The following is an 11,077-nucleotide window of genomic DNA, read 5'->3' as shown; positions in this document are numbered from 1 at the left end:
ATCTACTGTCACCACAAACCTATCCATGGATGAAGAACTGAACATCAGAATCGGGAAGGCAGCTACAATTTTTGTCAGACTTAAGAAACAAGCATGGAACAATCCTAAGCAGACAGTGAAAACACAAATACTAATCTGCCCGGTATATGTATTGAGTATCCTGCGATATGGTTCTGAGGCAGGGACCACCTACTCTAACCAGGAGAAAAAATTGAACAGCTTCCATCTTTGCTGCCTCCGCAGAATTATGAATATCAACTGTCAAGATAAAGTTTCAAATGTAGATTTCCTGTCAAGATCTGGCATACCCAGCCTCATAGCAATCTTCAACAGCAGCAGACTACGGTGGTTTGACAATGTGAGGAGAATGGGCGATGAATATCTTTCCAAAGAAATCGTCTTTGGTGAACTGTCATGAGGATTAAGAACAAGAGGAAGACCAAAGCTGAGAGTCAAGGATACATGCAAACAAGCCTTGAAAAAGTTCAACGTCCATCCAAAATCCTGGGAATCTGCATCATCAGATCGAAATACCTGGCAATGATTGCTGTGACAGGGCACATGGTCCTTCGATAGTATGTGCGCAAGCCACGCAAAAGAACTTCATCTTCGAAGGAAAAACTCTGACTCCGGAATTTGGAAATCGACTGACATGCGTTTATTGCAATCAACTGTGCAAATCCAGTATTGGATGGATAAGCCACAAGAGAAGCTACAGACTCAAACACTGCCCATACATCCTCACCACCACTGCTAACCACCATCTCTCAAGAAGAAAAGGGTCCATAGACTGTTGCTAGGCCTTACCAGTGCTAATAGGGCAGAAGAATTACTTCTTATGTCTTGCTTACAACCCTGCTGCTTGTACACCCCAGAGTGATACTCAATTTTTTGTGCAACAGCATTATATTGTGGACTCATTTAGTTTCTGATCCACTATAACCTTCCCATCCTTTTCTCCAGTATTCTTTGCTTGGCAGTAATGTCCCATTGTATTTGAGCAACTTCCTGAGTATGGTACCTTGTATTTGTTTTATTTAACTTATGCCTAACTTTTTCAGTTTGATACGCCTGTTAAAGACTACAAAATTGCATTACTGGAAAAGGAAGTATGTTGCAGTAGCTTGCCATCTGGAAGAGGTACTGACAAATTTCTCATGTATATAATCATCTCTCTTATGAATATTGTAAATATTGTCAATTAATGTCCTGTGCTTCCCCTCTGTTAGCACTTACCTACCATTAGCGCACTTTGCCTGGTGCCCAGGCTCTGTGCATAACTGTCTTCCTCTTATTGTGAGGCACAAAGTAGTCTGAAAACGCTCCGAGTCCCACAAAGGCTTTGAGCTGAAGGTTCTGAAAGCACTAGACACAGAGCTGACAGTGCAAACACAGAATATGCTCTAGCACCTGGGAGAAGAGTGGCAGCAAATGGTTTTGTGGAAACTTCCTTCATCACAAGATGCTGAACATCTTAGTTTGGTTCAGTGACTGAAATGATCCTGGCTCAAAATCCTCTTCAGAGCTAAAAAATTAGTGAATGTAGATGAGCTAGGGAGGATTCAGCTACCCCTCTGCCATTGGCATATCCCTAATTGAGAACAGTAACAGAGAGAAAGCCGTGCTTGTCTATATACTATCAAAACCAAAAAGCAGTGAAGTAGCACTTTAAAGTGTTACTTTACTGCTTTTTTGTTTTCCTAATTGAGAAAGTTTGACTGGAGGCAGAGCTCTTTGAATTTCACACCACGTGGGGGCGGTTTGGAGCTATCACCGGCTGCTTCATCCATTTAGTGGCTCTTGAAATGTATAGGAAATGTTTCATCTGACCCATACATCGGTAGTTCTTAGTGACCGTCACGGAGAGGCCAGGAGAGTTCTCAGCCGCTAGGTCCTTTGTTAGTCCTGAGGCCAAACCTGACAGGCTGTAGGGTTTCTCCATACCTAATGGGTTTCTCATCTACTCCTGAGTAGACCATCTTGGACAATATCAGGCTGGGCATTACTGAGAAACTGACCTGCCCCATTAGCTGCGTGAGGCTTCTGAAACTTTTCATTATGAAGGACATGCTCACCCAGCAGCGACTTGTTTGGCAAGTTAAACCACCTCCCTCCTGCTCCTTGGTGCCCTGTGTCGTTCCATGGTGAGGAGGCGATGAGGGAGTAGCAAAGTGTTGTTTTGAATATAAAACTGCAGTGAGGTTGAGGAATAAAATAGAAAGGGTGAGTTTCCTCTGACTTATTTATGACAGAAATTGGGCTTAGTTTGTCAGACTGTTGCACTGATAATTGAAATCCTGGCTGATGGGGTGATGATGATTTAATACCTCTGGCATGTTACAGCTTCCTTTATGCCAAGTAAGAATACCTTGTCTGTATCCCCATGTTAGCGTCTCTGTTCTGACCGAGCTGTGGGTGTGTAACGTGTCCAAACTACAAAGATTCTTCCAATTCCGTTTTCTAAAGAAGCTCTCATCTGAGGAGATACATTTCAGTTAGGTCTTTCACATGTCTTCCGTTCCATGTTCTTGTCTATAACTACAGCTCCCTGAGCGTGTTAGGAAATCCAGATTGCTTTATCTCCCCCTTGCAAATTGATCACGGAAACTTATCTGGCCAGACACTAAAATAGGCTCACCTACTCTTGCCATTACAAGTACAGACACACTTATTTGAGCTTTCATGAGTCGAATTTTGCCTAGCTGCTTCAGATATTTAGGAAAATGTAAGCAGCTGACGCACAGGCAGTGCCAAACGTATGTACCTGAGTACCCTCTGTGCCATAGAAATGCCTCAATTAATACAACAAGCTCACACCTTCATTGCATGTATATTGAAGGAGGAAAACTAATGACGGCCAAAATATTCTTTACAGCCTAAATTTGCACAGAAATGGAAATGGGGAAACTACATCCAGAGCTGTGTAAAATGCCAACAAAGGCAACTTGCAATTAGCTGCTGTTCAGGAAATATGGTTTCTGGTGCCAGTTCCCAATGCTGGCAAGGACTAATCATTATATGGGGACCAGGAACGTGATGCTGTATCCCAGCCATCCCTTGAGATGTCGCTGGCTTATGATCAGAGAAACAAGAGGGTAGAAAAGGGAACTTAATGTTTTGCTTCAACGCCCATGCAAGAAGTCCTGTAGGCTGTCAACTCCTGCTAGCTCTGTTCTCCTTGTGGCTGAGATGGCTGTGCTCTCTCTTAGGCATCAGCGGTGCAGAGACAGTGTTGCAGATGAAGCTGCTCTTATGCACCATGCCACCGAAAGAAGATCAGGTCACTGGTCCACCTATTGCGTCTGTGCGCCAGGCATTTGCTGTCCTAGGAGAACTGCACACAAGGCTTAAACGTGTTGGAGAAGGGCTTTGTGTCCCAATAAAATGAGCTGTAGAGACCTGCTCTGAGTTAATTTGTTTCAAGAATCCATTTTCTCATTTCCTTGCCACTCTTTTTGCCCAGCGCTCTAGATGCTAGTAGTAGTGTGGTTAGCCCTGGTGTGACAGCCCTCTGGGCTGGTCAGAGTGGTGGTACTGTAGGTCTGCAGGGATTCCAGTACTGAAATGAAGCCTGCAAATCCAGGCATCCTTCCACATCCTCTGGGACTTGTCAATGGTTGTATTACTTCATTTTGATCTGGTTGCAGTCCCCTCCCTGGCACAGAGCCAGGTGTTAATTTTTGATTGTTGCCAGTGATTATAATCACAGACCACAGTAAGGCAAATAGTGAGCTTCAACTGTTCCCAACCTGCGGTGTCATGTGGCTGGCTTTGTATATAGTTTATAATTTGAGTGATAAAATCATGGGCTCTGTGCCTGAGCCCTGCCCTGGTGCATTGCTATGAATGAAACGTGCTTAAACCAAATGTGCTGCCTCAAGACCTCCTGATTTTACAGCTGCCCAAGGGGTATGTTCCCCATCCTGATTCTGAGCAACCCTAAGGCCCAGGTGTCCATTCTGGCTAGTCCCCACAATGGGAGCAAACAACCTGCCTGGCTGTGTTCTGATGCTGAAGGTCATATCTCTCTTCCTTTGTCAGGCCAATTACTGCTGAAGTGTATCCTCAAGCCGCTGATTGCTTATCCCTCCCTTCGGCCCCTGCTGGAGGAGCAGCCTGACACAGCCATCTTGCGCTTCGAGTCTACAGAGCCGAATCTGGAGCATCCATCCCCTGGAGGTTCTTGACAAGATCAAGCTGGTGCTTGAAGCTCTTCACAAACACTTGTTGAGTAGGTCGTTCGTCCCCGGGGTGAGACACTGCTTGCTACAGCTGGCTCATCTAGCTGTTGTGGAGGCCTCTTGGAATGCTAAGCAGGAAAACAGCCCTGGTTCACACCAGGGCCTGTGGACGCCCTGCTCGCCATAATACTCGCATGGAAGTGCCCTGTGATGGTCTCTTGTAGCTCAGCAACGAAGGGTCCTGTGGCACCTTATGGACTAACAGAAAAGTTTTGAGCATGAGCTTTCGTGAGCACAGACTCACTTCATCAGATGCTGGTCTGAAATGGAAATCTGAAGTCTGTGCTCACGAAAGCTCATGCTCAAAACTTTTCTGTTAGTCTATAAGGTGCCACAGGACCCTTTGTTGCTGTTACAGATCCAGACTAACACGGCTACCCCTCTGATTCTTGTAGCTCAGTGCTGCTTTGCAATGCTTGGGCGGCTTCGAACACAGCAAAACTGCACTTGTCTCCTTCTCCTCCCTTTAATCTTTCCACCTCTGCCTCATCAATGTAGCTGTGCAGAATGGCTTCCCTCCGCCTTTCATGAGGGACAAACTCAAAACAAAACTAGCCTGAGAGCACTGGGGGGGGGGGAAACAGCCTAGCTCAGCTTGAGAGTGATGGGAGAAAACAGCCTAGCCCAGCTTGAGAGCGATTGGAAAAATAGCCTAGCCGAGCATGAGAGCGAGGGGGAAATGACCTAGGATTCAAGCAATGGGGGAACAGTCCAGCTTATCCTGAGAGCGAGGCAGGAATAGCCTAGTCTAGCCTGAGAGTGATGGGGGAAAACAAACTAGCCTAGCCTGAGAGCGTTGGGAGGGTGCTGCAGTACTGCAGGAGGATGGGAATTCCTGGAAGTGGAGCTGCTTCCTGGAGACGAGTTAAATTTCCTGGTCTCTTTGAGGACTGAAACGAGGAAGTGGGGTTTGAGTGACAGCAGCAGCAATGGCTCTGAGCACTCAGGAGAAACCCATAACAAAGAGAGTTTAGCTTCGAGGGCATCTAAGAAATGTTTTAGCTCTGTAGAGAAACAGTTGTTAGCTAAGCTTTGTGAGCAGCTCTGGGGAGCTGAAGACAAGAGCTGGCATGCATGGTGCAATCTATGGAAAATCCTGTCTAGGCCTAGGCATGGGGGGGGGGTCACTTCAGAGTGTGTGAACAAGGGACATTCCAGATGCTGAGCAAACTTCTGGGGAACAGAGGGGCAGGCTAACAGGTCTTAAATGCGGTGACTCCTGAGGCAGGCAATTCCGCAAGCCTTGCGCATGGTCTGAGACCAGAGAACATCAGATGTAATGGTCGACCCTTTGACACTTCCTGTTCTGAGCTCACAACAGGATGTGGAAGGGATTGCGAGGTACAAGGAGCTTCTATGCCCTGCAGCATGCGTGACCTTTGCTTTGAATCTAGGTGCTTCTCTCAGTGTGTGTGGGGAAGATGACAGGGACTCTACAGTGGTATTGGCAGAGGTGCTGGGTGACATGATCTGGAGGAAATGTCCAACTGCCTTATTCAGGAATGCCAGGTGTACCTGATTCCAGCAAAAAACTAGTGCAGTACATAGAGGTATGTCTTAAAACATGTAAGATCAATGTAATATCAAGCCCAGAAGTGCAGATTCGTCAGTCACTGGAGTAGTCCGATCTTTATACTGTGCTACAATAGTCAATCTCGCTTTAAGCAGTGTCTCCTATTCATGCAGCGCCAAGCAGGGTGCAATTTTTTTTGCGATGTGTTTTGCTCTGTTCTGTATCCAGGCATAAAGATCAGCCATATTCAGTTGAAGAGAGAAGCACCAAGTCCATTTGCACCGCTCAAACTAGCTTAAGACCTCTTAGCTTTTCTTAGAGAAGCTGCAGTCAGCATAAGTCTTCAACAAGGAGGACTTGTGTTGTAAAGAAGAGTGTGGAAGTGAGGGCTGGGACTTCCTCCCTCTCTCCTTGGTCCAAACTAACCCAGATTTGTTGAGGCCAGCGCAGATACAAAATCCGTATCTGCAGAAATGAGCTGCGGCAATATACACGGATACTTGCAGACACAAAGCAGGTATCTGCAAATTTGCAGTGTTCTAGATATAAAATTTGTACCTGAATCCATATCTGTAAGAGTGAGCCCTGGATATGTGCAGGTTTGCAAGGCTCTACAGATTTGGTGACTTGCAGGACATGCTGCCAAGTGCTGGCTAAGTTCCCCTGGAACTGACTTCAGTGCTGTGGAGACTTAATTTAATTGTATTTATGGTATGATTAATTGTGTTAAAGTGTTGGGCAAAGGTCTTTATTATTTTAAATCTCAAAAAGTAGAACTTAATCTCAGTTCACAAATTGTATTCGGTACCTAACTACTCTGGAACACAATGGGAGTTAGGGACCTGACTTCATTTTGAGGTTCTGGGCCGTTGTGTTGGTGAAAGGTTCCAGCTTGTAATATTTTTGTACTGAACACAAGTTCATGGGCTTCGACTGAAAATAGACATCTTTCATGGGCCATGGAAGTGCTGTCAGGTGGTTACAGTTTGACTTCAATATTTACCTCAGCCAGATTCAAAGCTGTAACCTCAAACTCTTCGTCCACATCTTGATTATGAACACACTGACTCACAACCCAGAATACTGTGAACATTGTGTGTGTTTCGATCTCTTCTCAGGTGATTAAATCACAGAGGAATTTGAGAAAAGCTTGAGGAACATGGGATTTTTAAAAGGTGATGCCACGTAGTAGGCATCCTTCAGTCTACATAGACTATGGATCACACCCTTTATAGTTTCAACTGAGGACTTCATTTACAGCGTCTACTGTGACTATGAAGACCCACACGAGAGTGACAGTCCTTGCTGCATCTCTTGCAGATGTGGTGGGTGTCTGGCAAGTCCTTAGTGTGCTTTCTGTGTGCTCGCTTCTCCTCTGCTAGCTGTCTGATCCTCATCTCGCCCTTCTGAAGGCCCTTGTGTAACCCCTGCCTCCATCTGCTGTGGTCGTCTGCTAGTTCTTCCCAGTTGTCCAGCTCGATGTCTACCTCTCTGAGGTCTCTCTTGCAGACATCTTTGTAGCGCAACTGGGGGCATCCGGGAGGTCTTTTGCCAGAGGCTAGCGCACCATACAGGATGTCTTTTGGAATCCTTCCACCATTCATCCTGTGGACGTGGCCAAGCCAGCGGAGCCCACGCTGCCTGAGGAGGGTGTGAATGGTTGGGATTCCAGCTTGCTCGAGGACGGCGGTGTTGGTCACTCTGTCCTTCCATGATATTCCAAGGATGCGCCTGAGGCAGCGCAAGTGGAAGACGTTCAGCCTCTTTTCCTGGCGGGCATACAGGGTCCAAGTCTCGCTGCCATAAAGGAGGGTGCTGAGGATGCAGGCTCTGTAGACTTGCATTTTGGTGTGAGTGTACAGCTTGTTGTTATTCCACACTCTGTTGCTGAGTCTGGACAGAGTTGTGTCCACTTTTCCGATCCTCCTGGAATCTTCCTCCTAAGCGTCACTGGTAAACTGTTTGCTCGCGTCATCCTTGGCAGACTCCAGAAGATTGCTGAGAGGGTGTACCCCGAATTGCAGTGCGGATTCTGTGCAAAGAGGTCTACCATTGACATGGTCTTCTCTCTCAGGCAGCTGCAGGAGAAGTGCAGGGAGCAGAGGAAGCCACTCTACATAGCCTTCATCGACTTGACCAAGGCCTTTGACTTGGTCAGCAGGGATGGTCTGTTCAAACTGCTCCACAAGATAGGCTGTCCTCCACGGTTACTCAAGATGATCCAGTCATTCCACGAAGACATGAGAGGAGCCATCCAATATGACGGCGCATTATCGGATGTTTTCAGAATCAGGAGCAGCGTCAAACAAGGATGCGTGCTTGCTCTGACGTTGTTCAGGATCTTCTTCGCACTCCTCCTGAAGCATGCCTTTGGATCTTCAACAGAGGGCATCTTGCTGCACACAAGATCTGATGGGAAACTGTTTAACCTTGCAAGGCTGAAAGCTAAGTCTAAGGTGCGGGAAGTCCTCATCAGAGATATGCTGTTCACAGAAGATGCTGCTGTAGTGTCTCACACAGAAGACCAGCTTCAAAAACTGCTGGATCGGTTCTCCAAAGCGTGCAAGGACTTTGGGCTTACCATCAGCCTAAAGAAGACAAACGTACTCGGTCAGGATGTTGCTGAATCCCCATCAATCAGCATTGACAACTATATGTTAGAGGTCATCCATGAGTTCATGTACCTCGGGTCCACCATCACTGACACCCTGTTGTTGGACACTGATGCCACTTATTTACTGAAATACACCTGCAACATTGTTTCTCACTTTGCGAACAAAAAATACCAGGACATGATAGTGCAGGTGGCAGCCAGAAACTTGATGACATCAGACATACACAACACTGTAAAGGTGCTAGAGATGACAATTTATAATGTACACGTTTGTAAGAAACCACCTAGCCAGTGAAGGAGAGCAGCTTAAAAACAATGAGTCTGGTTTTATAGAGGTTTGCTTTGGTTTTGTTACTTGTGTGAACTCTGCAAGAAACAGTTGTTTCTTCAAGCTTTGGGTGGCCCTCAAGTGCATTTTCTGTGGAGTTGATTTTCTAACTACCGAGCTGAATATGTTTTTTGAAATAGCAGGCTGAAGCCTTCCTCACAAGGAGATGGCTGGTCTTATGCATTTTTCTGGAAATTGCCATAGCTAGTAGAAATGTAAATAGAAAAGATCATTTAAACTGTGCTGAAGAATGGGATAGTTGACTGCTGTGTATCCCACCGTCAACTGTTATCGTGCTATATAAATTTATGAGCCCCTCAGACTAGCTCTGGTGGAGGCCCATGGAATTCTCGGAGTGGTGTGTACATAGGGTCTTCGTAATTCATCTTTTGCTGTATCCATTCTCTAGGAACCATACTGTAATATGTGCCTCTTATCTCGTCTTTTAGATCACACCTGATTCTTCCATCGTGTGATGGGGTTCAGGGGTCCCCATGCACTGCACCCCATCTGCAGGCAGGAGTGACTCTCACTCAGCAGGTAGAACAGGAAGTTTATTAGGCGACAGAGGCCCAGTTTCTCACAGAAGTGTCAGTGCAGCAATTAGAGACAGTCATTCCAACCCGTCCTGGGGAGAGGAGCCCGAGGGGGGCCCCTCTGGGGTGTAGCTTCCCCCTCTCCCGGCTGGCTGCCTTCCAGCTCCCTCTCCCCACCAGCTTCGAACCACTGCCCCCACCCCCCCGATTCAAACCCAGCTTGGATCCTCCCTCCTCTTTGTTCAGGACAGAGGTATTACCTGCCAGCCCAGGTTATAGCCCCAGGGGTCATCCTTAGTCACTGAGAGCTGCTCTGCTTGTCTCACACACATCCAGCCTGAGCCTCACACATGCACTCCCCCTCACTCCATCACACATAGCAATACCAAAACTGCCTGATCCTGGTTCAGAGGATCATTTAAAAACATGGAAAGCCTGCAAAACACTACCTAGTGAGCTGATAGATTGGGAGAATGAGATCAGCCTGAGCAAGCACAGGTATTCCATGCCTACCTTCTGCATCAGTGTGTCCATGGAGAAGCTGATGGAGTCGGCTTATTAAATCCTGTTGAAAGCTACAACCAGCACAAATCAGTGGTAAGAACTCTGAATTTGTGGGTAGAGCCCAAGGGATGCTTCTGTTACCAGTTCCTGGTTACAGGCACCACTCCTAAAAGGGCAGAAAATGGAGTTCACTGAAAATAATCAAGGTGGAATTAGAAACAGAGAAATCTGTGCTTGTCTATGTACTATCAAAACAAAAAAGCAGACAAGTAGCACTTTAAAGACTAACAAAATAATTTATTAGGTGATCTTTCATGGGACAGACCCACTTCTTCAGACCACAGCCAGACCAGAACAGACTCAAGGTGAAATTGTTTGTGAAAGCCTCTGATTTCCTAAATGGAGACCAAATTCCCATATTAATCTAGCACACAGGAATATCTGTTGTGCAACCTTTTTTCCAGGTGCAACACTGAGTGGTGATGGCCCCTACGTGTCTGTTGAAACGGGCTTTTTTTAGCTGACATGGTATTTGACACATGGTAAAATGCTAGTGTTGAAAAAGGCAACTTAAGATCTTCATTCCTGTTAGCAGATCAGGATAAAAATTGGTGCATTCACCAAGCTAAGATCTTACTTATATTTGGGGGTTTTGGGCTTGTGTTTGTTTGTTTGTTTGTTTGTTTGTTTGGAGTTTGGAGGGCTGAGCTGAGTGTTTGTTTCAAAGGCCGCGAGCTCAGGCAGGCAGTTGGAACCTGAGAGTCTTGATTAGGTTTGAATTGAAACTCCGTGTGCTGATTGGCTGAGCTGTAAGCAGAGGGAGGAGCTATCAGGGAGGCCGAGCACTTAAACCCCGCTAGTAAGCGACGAGAGAGCTTTGCGAATGGGGTACGTGCTAACAGGAGGGAGTTTTCAGAGGCTCTCCTGGAGGAGGAGAAGGAAGGAGCAAAGTGAAGCACCTTGGGGTAAGTGGCTGCTTCTATTTGAGGGGTGTGTGTGTGTGTGTGTGTGTGTGTGTGTGTGTGTGTGTGTGTGTGTGTGTGTGTGTGTGTGTGTGTGTGTGTGTGTGTTTGGAGTGCTGAGCTGAGTGTCTGTTTGAAAGGCCCTATGCTGAGGCAGGCAGTTGGAAGGTGAGAGTCTGGATTAGGTTTGAATTGCAACTCCATGTGCTGATTGGCTGAGCTGTAGGCAGAGGGAGGAGCTATCAGGGAGGCGGAGCACTTAAACCCTGCAGGTAAGGGACCAGGGAGCTTTGCGACCGGGTGCTTGGGAACAGGGTGCATGCTAACAGGAGGGAGTTTTGAGAGGCTCTCCTGGAGGAGGAGAAGGAAGGAGCAAATT

General features: G+C 46.6%; 1 pseudogene; it reads left to right on the top strand.

Moving 5' to 3' along the window:
• The first annotated feature begins 374 nt into the window (after window positions 1–374).
• Window positions 375–11,077, top strand: part of LOC142001483 (centromere/kinetochore protein zw10 homolog) — a 29,780-nt pseudogene continuing 19,077 nt past the window's right edge.

The sequence above is a fragment of the Carettochelys insculpta genome, chromosome 25 (assembly GCF_033958435.1).
Source record: "Carettochelys insculpta isolate YL-2023 chromosome 25, ASM3395843v1, whole genome shotgun sequence".
Lineage (NCBI taxonomy): Eukaryota > Metazoa > Chordata > Testudines > Carettochelyidae > Carettochelys > Carettochelys insculpta.
This window is presented reverse-complemented; position numbering and strand designations above follow the sequence as displayed.